Source organism: Chiroxiphia lanceolata, chromosome 4 (assembly GCF_009829145.1).
Source record: "Chiroxiphia lanceolata isolate bChiLan1 chromosome 4, bChiLan1.pri, whole genome shotgun sequence".
Classification (NCBI taxonomy): domain Eukaryota; kingdom Metazoa; phylum Chordata; class Aves; order Passeriformes; family Pipridae; genus Chiroxiphia; species Chiroxiphia lanceolata.
In genome coordinates this window covers 4,576,850-4,589,866 of record NC_045640.1, presented here as the reverse complement: position 1 = coordinate 4,589,866, position 13,017 = coordinate 4,576,850, and positions in this window count along the sequence as shown.

Genomic DNA, 13,017 nt, shown 5'->3' with positions numbered 1-13,017 from the left:
TTAAGATGCAACTTACAGCACCCTACAGTCACTTGCTTGTTATGTTTTACCAGAAGAGGAATTTTCTGTGACTCACTGTAATAATTTAAATATCTGCACTGTAGAGTCTAACTGGTCAGGCAAATCTCACCCCTGACATCAGACTCACACAATGCATTTTTAGGCAGTCAAACACTCAGCATTTAATCTTCTCTTTCAGGCTTCCTCGGGGGACATCAAGATGTAATATTTAGGAACAAATCAACCATCTGTATAGTGTGCAGTCTGTGCAATACCTGTTGCACGTGAATCCTGATATTTACAATCACTTTGCCTTAAATGCCCGGGTAATACAAAAAATTTGGAGAATATCTGAATCTGTCAGTACCTTCCTTTTCCAAAAATACCGTGGGGTTTATTTTTGAGGAGGACGAAATCTCTGCGGAATCAATCCCTGTGATTCCAACACTTTTTTACCTCTCCAAGGAACATGAGACAATAGCAGCTGCTGCATTCCCACAGTGCACAATAGCCAAAATTTTTCACAAGAGGACAAATCAATACCATATTCATACTGCTGCCATAAGCATAGTGAGGGTATTCTTGTTAGAGCCTCTTATTTTTCCCAATGTTATTTGTTCCTCCTTATTTTAATGCAGCTTCATTGCAGGACGTAGTTCCCTCAAATTTCTAACCATAGACATATTTCCACCTATTTCCACTTCTTTCCACAAAAACAAACCCTCAGGTGGCAACTAGAGACAGGGTTTAGTGGTGGACTTGTCAGTGCCAGGTTCATGTGTGGCCTTGATTACCTTAGAGGGCTTTTCCAACCTAAATGATTCTAGGATTCCATGTGACTCATGTTTAAAACCCTTTCTGCAAGAATATGAGGGTTTCCTTCTTTTTTTTTTTTGCCTCTGTACTCTTACCTCCAACAAAAAGCTGAGCAGTCTGTTGTCCTCAAGGCTGAATCCTGTTCCATTGGCTACTGACAAGTGCAAGATTTTCATTATTATGTAGGAGAACAGAAAACAACCAGAAGAGGTCTTTCTGTGGTCAAAAGTATGAACTACAAATTGCAAGAGAATGCAAAGAGCGACTGTTTAATGGAAACTTAAAATTGTAATAGCAGGTCATAAAACTTCTTTCAGAATAATAATAATTTTGTTGTCACACAAAATTGCACAAAGAATTATGACACCATCAAGGCAACTCGTTGTCAGAGTGGGATTGGAAATTTAGTGGTTTTTACTTTTCCATTCATGTCACTCATTGATTTTTTTTCCTTTTATCAGCTTCCCTCTAGTGACCTATTTATTAGATAAACAAGATTCCTACCCACAAACTGTTTTTTTTCTTTTAATTGCCTATGATTATTAGACAACCACTCAATTTCAGTCACCATTTGAGCACTCTCTCAGCTAAAGACTTTGATTAACTAACTCACTTTTATATTACAGTAATTTTACACATGTCAGAAACATCAATAAAACAAAACCAGGCAGCAATACGCTTCTATCTCTTTTGTCACATGCCCTGTCCATGCACTGTAAAAAGGTATTCTTCCCTGTAGGGGCTGGAAAGTGCTAAGCTGCTGAGATTTAAAGAGAAGGCTCTGTGGTCTGGGAGCGATGTGCTTTCAAATTAGAAATGTTGGTAAATGAGACCTCTGAAGATATGCAAGGGGTTTCTTAGGTGTTCACAGATTATCAGTCACCATTAGAAAAAGATTTGAATCCATCTAAAAGTATCTAAACTGACCAGAGAATTCCATCAGAATCCCATTTAAAAGATCTATTCTCTCTTTGAGCCAGCAAAGCTATTACTAAACTTCCAAGCTCAAACTAAAGTCCTGTCTCAGGTGATTTAACCATCTTTATAAGCACCGTTCCTAGAAATTAAATATCTAATAGTTTGGATGGTCAAATGACTTGCAAAAATCAGAGGCAGAGTTGTGAGATGTAGAAGATCTATTGGAAGAGTATGAAAGGCTAAGGAGGGTCAAGAGGGTTTGGGGCTATTGGAATAAAGGGGCACATTGCTGAGAGGGAGAGGTTTGACCATTGTGTCCTGCTTTGCACATTACCTGCCCACATGTGTAGCTGCAACAGTGTTGGATCAGGGATTTTATACTGTTTATCCTCATGAAAACACCAACTGCATCTCAGAGAGGTCCTTCATGCCCTCTGCAGTCCTTGACATCGATGATCAGTTATGTCTGTCGTGGATGTGGAAGCCTTGGTGAAGTCATCGTAAGTTCTCCTCAGATACCAAACACATCCAGATCCTGGCCGTAAACACCACTAATTTAAACTGGCACAGCCCAGGAAATACAACAACTATTATTGTTGCTGTTGTTGTTGTTGTTGTTATTCTACATGGGATGGATTTCACCTGTGAGCACACTGACGTCTCCCAGTCGTCCTCCTTCAGTGTCTCTGGGCTGTGACATTTTATTCCCATGGTCACAAATAAATTAAGAACCAGCACTGCACGCAGGAAATTAAAAGCAACTCTACTGAGAAGGGATTCCTCTGTGAAATTTTCCTGCCAACACACAACTGCAACCTGAACACTGATAGCACTGGTAGGCAGCAATACCGTGCTCTGGGTAGATAAACTGAGATTAAATGGAAACCAGTGACTTGAAGCTAATGGGAGCTGGAATCCCTATTTAACTGGCAGAGGCCTTCAGCAGTTGGAAGGTTCAACTGCAGAACTGATATCGATTCCTTAAAATGAGTACCAGTAATAAAAAATAAAATATATAAAAAGAAAGTGTACAAGCAATGAGACAGGATAGGAAGCGGGGGTGGAGCAGATGGGGGATATGGTGGAAAGAGACCATCTTGAGCAAGAACAAGCAGTTCTGGGGAAGGGGAATGCTAAATTATACATCTCCAGCTAGTCTGTGATGTCTGATAGATGTTTCCTGGGAGTTATGTAACACAGTAATTGCTGTTATTTTTTTCGTGCCACGCTGATTTTTATTAAACCATTCAGCAAATGCTAATTTCAGAGTCATTTTTCCAATTAGTCACAACACTTCATGGGTATCTCTGCTAGTGAGCAGACTCTTCAACCTTTGCTCCTCCTGAGCAATGTTTTTACTCCCCCCAAATAATGTCTTGTGCTTCTCTGGTCAAAGCTGGTAGAATCTGCCCTCGAAATTTTGCCATATCCAAGTCATTTACTTAGTCTTAGGGTCAATGTGAAAAAAGATGGCTCTTGTAGGTGATACATTTCATAAAAAATAGGAAAATTATCTGTCAGTCTAAATGCTGATAGATGAAATAAACGTTTTTGTTATAATAAGGACTTAAAAAACACGATGTTTTCAGGGAAAGGGATATAAGAAATTAGAACTTTTCCACTTCAAGTAGTTCAGATGTGGCTGTTACCAATATGCAGATTTCTTCCTAAAAGCTGAAAAATAAACCTTGGTGATTCTCACTACTAAAAAACCCAATCCCCAACTCTCTTTTTGTCAGATTGCTGAAAGCAAAACTTATTTTTAAAAAAAAGAACTGCTCAATAGAACATTTTCAAACAGCATTATTAAGTCTGATAACAGCGTGCTATTCAATATTTTTTTGCAGGTATATATTGCAGAGAAGAATGACAACTTAATTGGCACAAGGAGAATGTCTGAGCTTTTGCATATTTTAATAAGTCCTAGTGTATGTAATTGAGCAATGAATATTAATTTTTTTATTCTACCTTTATGATACATGATACTGTAGAAATGGTATTTTATGATAATTCAATTTCTGCTGTCTATAAAGTTTGTAATGTAACTGACCTCAATTTCTATGTCTGTAAAACAGAGGGAATGTTTATGCTTATTTTTTCTTTTTTTTTTTTTTTTTTAAATAATGAGCTGCTGATGAGAAGTGTTATATAGGAATCACTGTTCTTACCCCTGAATAATTTTCTGTACAGTTGCATTTTAATTAAAAAATATCATAATGATCTCTTGCAAGTATTCCAGGACAGGATTATTTTCACAAGTACGTTGAATAATGAAATGTCAGGGATTTGAGGTTCCTCCTCCTTCATAAAATCCCTTAATAGAAGCTCCAGCAGTTTATTATAGGATAAACTTTATACCTCCAATACTGACTGACCCAGCCTTGTTCCTTGTCACATCACAAGGATGTGGAAATAGATGGTTCTTAAGGTCCCTTCCACCCAAACTATTCTGTGATTCTGTGGCAATCCTATGAAGAATGACCTGACACAGAAACTTGTGTTTCTTAGGGACACAAAGTCAAGTATGTCCTGCTCAGCTTTACACAGATATTGTTAATACATAAACTGTGTGTCTGCATTATTGATGCATTCCTTTGAGATTTCAAGGAAGCCTGCACATCAAAATGGACAAAGATTTGGAGTTTGGTCATTGCCTCCTTCTAATATTTAAAAAGTTGCAAATGCCTTTTCTTAATTAAAACACTTTGTTCAATTTTTTTCCTCCTTTTTCCAGTTGAAAGAAGCAATTCTGAATAATTTTCAAAGTATTTTAATAAGAAAAAATAATTTATTTTCACGGGGTAACAAAATGTTTTATACCAAGCTTTAATGACAAAATTCCATACAAAAAGTGGCCCAATTTTACACTTATCTGATTTTTTGATACTCAGGACAGACAGAAACCTAACTGTTTGTGTTTCACAACTCAGTCACGGAGCAGGAAGGACAACACTCAATCAGCTGCCTCTCAACACTCTCATCTTTTAGTTAATTTGTCCTTCCCTTACTTACTCCACCCTAGTCAACTCCAGCTCAAAAAAACCCCATTTATTAATTTCTTCCTGAACCTTCTAGTGTGAAGATACTATAGAAAACAAGTACTTAACAAACATTAATTAAATTACCTTTGCTGTGAGGCAACAATATCTCCTTTCTACCAATGTGCAGCTGAAGCACAAATTGATTAAAATCAAGTGCATACACTAATATGTCCAGCCTGAAACACCTGGAATGGTATTTTTTCAGGGTATTTATCCCTGTACTCTTTTTTTTTTTTCAAGCACAGAATCAGTGACTTTGACTGCTACTGAAGGAGCTCAGACTTCTACCAGTCATTAGTTGGGATCTCAAGATGAGAGACATGGAAGAGAGGGATGCTCAGCTAAAGACCATTTGTGCAAAGCCTAGTTTAAGTGACTTTCTGAGCATCACACAAGTTGAAGGCAGAGGCTGAAATCTAATTAAGTCCCTAGAGCTGCATGGAGCTGCCTCTCCATGAGGCTGTGTCCCCTTCCTGCAGTCCTTTGGCTCATTCAGTACAGCTGCTGACAGAAAGTGAGGGTGAAGTCTGACAGACAGCCTGCTCTAGATACAGCCGTGATATATCCCTGGAATTCCATCACACACGTGGAATAAGGCAGGATCTCATGCAAAAAAAAAAAAAAATTTGCTGGTGCTTAAGTAATTAAAGATTTTCTCACAGTTTAGACCAAACAGGGAACACATAGTCAGGTGCAGGTACTACATAGTCAGACACTTTAACTGTGAGTGACAGGTTGGTAAATAATAGGTCTGAGAACCAAAGATCTTCAGTCTTAGGAAAACTCAAGTCTGAGTTTTGCCTAATTCTGCCTTGTTAGAGATGTGCTGTTAGCAATGTTTTGTATGCTTGCATCACTGTGTTGTGATTTCCTCCTTGGCAGTCACTCATCATACTCCACTACCCTTGGAAATATTGCTGAGCTGACAGGCTTTGGTATCCTTCCATGATGCCATTTACTTTCTTTGAACAATATTTAATTTGAGAAGTTGTCAGAGTGTGGACACCTATGAGCAAATCATCCTAAACTGTCTTCATCACCAAGAGTAAGAAAACAGGCATTTCTGAGGGCTCAGTTTATCTCCCATATTTCATGATTATATGTTAGGATGTAGTGAACTGGAGCTCAGCTGTCCCCAGCAGTGTCATCTGTGACTGCAAGATTTACACATCCCCATTAGCCCAGATGAATGTGTGTTATTTCCAATCTTTGAAAAAATAAATCTGAAAACACAGCAGTCCCGTGTGCCCTGCATCCACATCCTTGAAACGAGGAGTGAGTGTGGTGGTATTTAAATAAACCAAGTAACTACAGACACATCAGCCTGAGGCTGGTTCTGAGAAAAATAATGGTTGACACAGGATATAGCAGATTAAGACCTAAAGGAAGATGCTATAATTCACATCTCCTTTTGAAAGTGATCCTATCAAGCTAATTTGATATATTCTTTCATGAAACTGCACATTATTAAAGTGCATGGTGTCAGTTTTGTTTACTGAGAATGCTACAAGGCATTTTTTTTGACATCATACACTGTTCAGTTTAAAAAAAAAAAATCAGAATAATCTCTAGCTCATAGGGATATTGTTTAACATGTTGAAAACCAGCTAGTCAAGAGTCACCAAGTCAAGGGAAAACCCAGTCTCCAGGGAGATCAACACTTCTTGCTTACACAGAGCAAAACAATAAATTCTTTTTCTGCCCTCATTGAGTGTCCAGAGAAAGAGAACAGAACCAGGGAAGGGTCTGGAGCACCAGGAGCAGCTGAGGGAGCTGGGGGGTGGGCTCAGTCTGGAGAAAAGGAGGCTCAGGGGGGACCTTCTTGCTCTCTGCAACTCTCTGACAGGAGGGTGGAACCGGGTGGGGTCGGGCTCTGCTCCCAGGGGACAAGGGGCAGGAGTAGGACAAGAGGAAATCACCTCAGGTGGTACCAGAGAATGTTTAGGTTGGATATGGGGAAAAATTCTTCACAGAATGTGCTGTCATTGGAGCAGGCTGCCCAGGGCAGTGCTGCAGTCACCATCCCTGGAGGGTGGAGTAGCTGTCTGGATGTGTCACTTGGGGACGTGGTTTAGTGGTGGGCTTGCCAGTTGGACTCAATGATTGTGGAGGCCTTTCCCAAGATTCTATGAATCATATGGGACAGAATAAGCTCAGGTTATTTTTTTTTTCAGCTGGTTCATAAACACACAGCATAGAAAATGTCAGTCTTAAAGGATGCACTTGAGCAAAATGCCCCGTGTCCCAAAATTGGGTCTTTTAAACCTGTACTGGGTAAGTGTTCCAGCATGCAGAGCCTGGTGAATCCTGCCTGTAACACTGCAAGGGAAGAATGTAGTAAATTAAACCATCATTTTGTTAAAATCCTACCATGTAATAACTTAGAAGATCTTAAAAGATTGACTTCTGATGACAGTGTGACTATCCAGGCTTAAATCAGATGACGAGTCCTTTGTGGGAACCTCTCTGATTCTCTTCAAAAGAGACCTAGTTGGAACTATATTTTATTAAATTTCTTTTCCACAGGAAAAAAAAGGTTCCTTTTTTTTATTCAGAGAAAGCTTTGTTTGATTTAAATTTTGACAGCAGGAAGATCAGTTGCTCACTAATCCTTCAATGCCTCAATATAGATTTTTCTTACTGTGAGTGGAAATAGATTTGGCATTTTGGGAAACTATAGTTATTGGATTTTTTCCCCTAAATGAAATACCTAGAAAATATTTATGAAATAATGTAATAAATATTTCTTTTCCCTTCAGAGTAAATACTGACAATTTCCTAGCCAAGTCTGCTTGAAAAGAATGCAATTCAAAGCAGGTAATATTTTTAAAATGTTTGTCTTTTCTTATATTTATTTTAAGGTGGAACTTACAGGAGAGAGGGAGGATTTGCTTAAGGATACAGTATCAAAAGAAAGAAGTTTGCTCTCAGTTATAGGAAGATATAGTAGGAAGACATGGAGCACAGAAATCTTTCCAGCCTTGCATATATTCTATAACATATCCAATATATAACTGGCTCTTAGAATGTTATTGCACAATTACTCTTCATTTCCACGGCAAAGGTGTCCATGTGGTGCATCATTTGAATAATATCTTGCCCTTTTTCAGAAAAATTAATATCCAGAGTCTGCCCAGTTTGGGACCACAAGTTCTTAGACAGAGACCAGAATTGCCCAAGGCTGCTTCGTGCTTGCAGTCAAATCATCCTTAACTGTGTTGGAAACACAGAGTGGCAAAAGGCACCTCAGTTTGCCCTGAAATGTTATAAAATACAGAAACCTGACTTCATTTTCTCTACCTATCTGCATTTTCCTCCCACTTGGCATTTAACAGTGTTGATGTCAAGGTGCTCTGTGTTTCAGGAGTTACTCTCAAGTATTCCAACTTTAACACAGACACATTGGTAACACAGTTCTCTGATTTCCTTCTTAGTTTTATTCTCAGAGGTAGCTCTGTGCCTTGTACTTGTGGCATGCTTGTGAGATTAGGTTTAAATGCCTGTAGCAAGGCCTTTTAGAATAAAATCAGAAATCTTGGTGAAGTCACAGTGTAATAATAAAAAGATACGTGTATGAGAACAGCTGTAGTCAGTATTAAACCCCCAGCCATCAAGTATTGATAAAATATGCTCCTGTGCATGCATAAGAATGTTTCTTAGGATTTTATTATTCACAGTTCTCTGTAAGACTTCATCAAATAAATACAGCTTCCTGCAGTTTGATACCTTAGAAGCTCACAAAAAACTTTGGTTTGATTGATGTTTGGGTATTTTTTTGGCTTATCTGAACTCAGTGACTCAAATAAACTGCTGCTAAAACCAAAGCTGCCTAAACATGGGACCATATTAAAGGAATCATCACATCATAGAATGGTTTGATTTGGAGGGGACTTTAAAGATCATCCAGTTCCAAAGTCCTGCCATGGGCAGGGACATCTTCCACCAGACCAGGTTGCTCCAACTGGTCTTGAACACTCCAGAGATGGAGTATCCACAGCTTCTCTGATCTGGGAAACCTGTGTCTCTCCACCCTAGCAGTCAAGACTTTCTACCTGATGTCTAATATAAATATACCCTATTTCAGCTTAAGGTCATTCCCCCTTGCACTATCACTCCAGGCCCTCGTCCAAAGTCCCTCTCCAGCCCTCTTGGAGCCCCTCTAGGTACAGAAAGGGACCAAAAGGTCTCCCCAGAGCCTTCTTTCTCCATTCTGCTTACACAAAACTGTACAGATCAATCTGGGCCAAAGCTGCATTAGTCCAATCAAGTATCAGTTTTCTCTGGAGAATGAGCACAACAGGCCTAAGTCATTTCTCAAGTGGTTTTACACCTGAAGAATTCCAAAGGCATAAGGTTCATGGAGGTGGTGATCTCTTTAAAGAGCTTCATTGAATATCTTGCCGGTAAAAAAGGCAGAGCAAGCATTTTGAACATGTTCTGTGTGCCAGGGATCCCTGCCATGGTGCAAAACAGTCCTTCAGCTACTCCCACCCAACAGCTTCCCATCCCCTTATTCCAGGGCTTCCTTGGCTTCTTGCATAATGTGTATTAGTCACCAGGTTACTTAAACTTGTAGCACAGCCAAGTTCCAGTGGCCAAGTATTCCCAGAGCTGCCTGTGAAGGATGCTAAAGGAAAATCTGAGATAACATTTTAAATTTTATACCCCCCCCAAAAAAAAAAAATCCATTAAAACTCCAATAGGATTCCAAAAAGGTAATGAGATGCCATTGATTGATATCAAATTGGTTGAAGTAAAGAAAGAAACATTCCTTGCTTTAAAATAAAGCAAAACAAACAAAAAAACCCACAAAACAGTGTAGAAAGGATGTCCTTGCTAGTGTAAATTTAAATCGTGGCCAAATCACTACTGTCAGAGAACACAGATGTATAAGATCTTTATTCAGTATCAACATACTGTAAGCTAAGCTAATTTATGAGTGAAGAGTCATTTTGGCAAAATGATTATAATCAATTTATGGCAAGGAGAGGGCATTTTGAATTTTCCTATGTTTAATTTGTGTACATAAGTGATATAAAGTCACTTTAATGCTACTGCAGAGGACAAAGATCCACAGTTGTGAAGCATTTGTATTACAAAATGATTCACGGTTTCTTAACAGAACCTCAGGCAAAGATAATTAGAATAAAGGATGTTTGTGACAATTTCAAATAAGATTATATTAATCTCCTGATAAAATTCTTCACAAGGGGCCGCGGTATTGGTGATATGACTCATTGCTTCAGGATTACCCATATTTTACCAGCATCCAATCTGCCAATATATGGATTTTAATATAGAATTAATTGTGGATAGAAGATTTTACATAGCATATTTCTGAAGTTCCTATTCACTGAAATATATTTACGACTTCAGAAGTGAGGCTTTTGCAATTTCTTGACCACTTATTGTCAAATTTAAATTGGTTTCTGAAGCTTCCTCAGGGAGAGAGCTTGTGTGCTCAAGTGGCCTCATACAGGCACAGTGTCAGATCATGCAGGTTAATGAGACAGGGAGACAGAAGTGAGAATAAAAGCAGAGCAAACAGGTTAACAAACCTTCACTGAGTTTCCTGGTATTACAAACGGGCTGCTCCTGGTCCCCAGCCTGCTCAGCCAGCCTTAAAGCTCTGCAGTCACTGATTTATTCTGAACACAGACCAGGCAGCAGGAAAAACTTCCACACCACTCTCGACCACAAAAATCAACCCCAAACACCTCCATTAAGCATAGAAATTCTGAGTATTTTGAAGAGATCAGATAAACTCAGTTCCCCCCCCTACTTTTCAAAGATGGTCTGGTTTTCTTTGCCACCTCCACCATCAGATCCCACGTCTGCCAGACTTCTGTTTATTTTTTAAGCAATCTGACATTTCAGGAAAGATTAGTTGTACCTCCAAATGCAACCTAACCCAAATAATTATGCTAAATGTCCAAATACTGTCTTTTATGCCCTACTTTCAGTAAGCAACCCAACAGTTTAATGTTATCCAGCAGACATGCTTCTGTACCATGGACTGCAAACCACTTTTGAGTCTTACAAAGGCACCAGCCTAAAAATGGAAGCAATCAAGTGACTGTAACAAACATACCAGCACTTCAGGGTCTATCTGTGCCTGTGAGAGATTTCAAGCCTAGAAAAAGAGATTTCCAGGCAAAGCAAACTCTTGCTAAGAGGGTAAATGCTGAGTAGCTGCTTCTCACGGTAACAGCTGAACCACGCAAGGCACAGTTCCAGTTCAGAGGACACGCACGTCCCCGTCACATAAAACATGGAAACTAATCTGTCTCATCAAAGTCAGCTCAGAGATGTTACACCTTGACAAGAGAGTAACCATGTGGGGAAAAAAAAAATGAATTCCAGCTCCCAAATAACCCAACAGAGGTAAAGTTAGGGAAACAGTCGAGTCCCAGATTTGAAGTAGCTGGACAGAGAAGGGGGCCTCAAAAGTGTAAGAAATTGCTGAAGAGAAATGGTAGGCTCCTTTCTTCCTGCTTTATGTTGCTGGCACACAGTGTGGAGATCCTTATGTATGTTCCTGGGGCATCCCAACCAAGTTACTCTCAGCACCTGGTCAGCAAACTGGACAAAGTGGTTTAGCAAAGAGGGTCTCGGGTCACTACTGAGTGCATCCTAACAGGGTAATACAGAGATAGCTCAAGGTAATCACCGCAGTGTGCAACCCAGAGGGAACATTTTTCTTCTGACAAATAATGCTTTTGAAGGTGGCCTGGGATGGCTCTGCTGTGGATAATCCTAATTCACACACCTGCAACACAGAGCAGAAACTCACCCTTCAACACCTGGGGAAGAGACTCTCCAGCCACTTTTGGGGCGGCAGAGAAATCCTGGGAAAAGTGGTGGGGAGAAGTAGATGTTCCTTGGAGAAAATGGAAATCAGGCTCCAGAACAGGGTCAGAAGAAAGGGGGCAGACAAGGGAGGGAGCACACAGTTCAGAGAAGGGCGTCTCTGTGGTGCAGGTTGCAGATGTGCAGTCCATGCACTGAAGCAGACGGGAAGGGAGTTTCTTTGAGGATGATTTACAGTGAGAAAACCAATTATTGATGAAAACTAAGCCTGAATTGAAGGAAACTGCTGCAATAGTGCAGTGGACAAAGGTAGTTGTTTATATTGCTTTTTTTTTTATGACTACCCTGTTTACTCAAGACATTTTTGCATTTTACTTAAGAAATACTATGGCATATATTCTAATGAATCTTGACTTTTACAGTTATTTTAATCTCCTTGTAAATGATCGCTGTAAAGGAAAGTCATATCTTTTCTATCTTGAAACCCTGAATATCTTGGGCTTTTTTTCAGCCATTGTAAAATACTGGTTATCAGGGTTTTACTTGCACAGAATATGGCTGTGGTGCAGTTATGCTTCTTCTGGTTTCAGATGCAGTTCTGGCACTGCCAGTTTGGTTGTCTCCAAGTCATGCTCTGTGGCACAAAATAGATACCATCTTGGAAAAAAACCCAGACAACACAGAGAAACCAGGCCTGGACCCACATGAATAGTGTAAGATGAAGATCCAAGAGAATTTTGAAACCATTGAAACCTTTGTGCTATAGATGCACTTGGTCCAAGTTTTCTCTTGCAGAAATGTGTGATAAAGGATAAAGCTGTTTGACAACATTTCCTCCATCCCGGGCTGCTGAAAAAGCTTTCTAATGCTATTGCAGTGGGGAATTGTAAGATGCCCACCCAATTAGGTTAACATAAGTAATGATGCTCCCTCCTGAGAAGGGAGGAGAAAAAAAAAAAGTCATGTGGCTATAATTGAGACACAACTAGAGAGTTTTAAACCCGAAAAATCATCAGTAATCAAGTATTTCTTTCAGCAAGAACAGAGCCTTCAATAGCTTTAATGCAAACCTAAAATCCCATGGCTTCGGGAGGAGTGAGGAGAATCTGAAAGCAAAACATTAAAAGCAAGGTGTTCTATATGATTGAATTAGCAATGTAGAAAAGAATCCCTCAGTAAGAAACCCCAATCCTGAAAGGAAAAATAAAACTTCTCTGCAATCCAAAATACTTCATCAATAATAAATGCAATGTGCTTTTCAGTGAGTTCTGGTATCTCATTTTTTTCCTGTAGAAGTGCTGTGAGTGCAGGTTACCCACCACAAGGTAGCACAAGGGATATATTCTGCTTCTCAGCTCTGTCTGACAATCTCACTACGAGCCTCTGAAGCCCCACCATCACCTTTGAGCCCCCAAACCAAATGGTTTAGTGG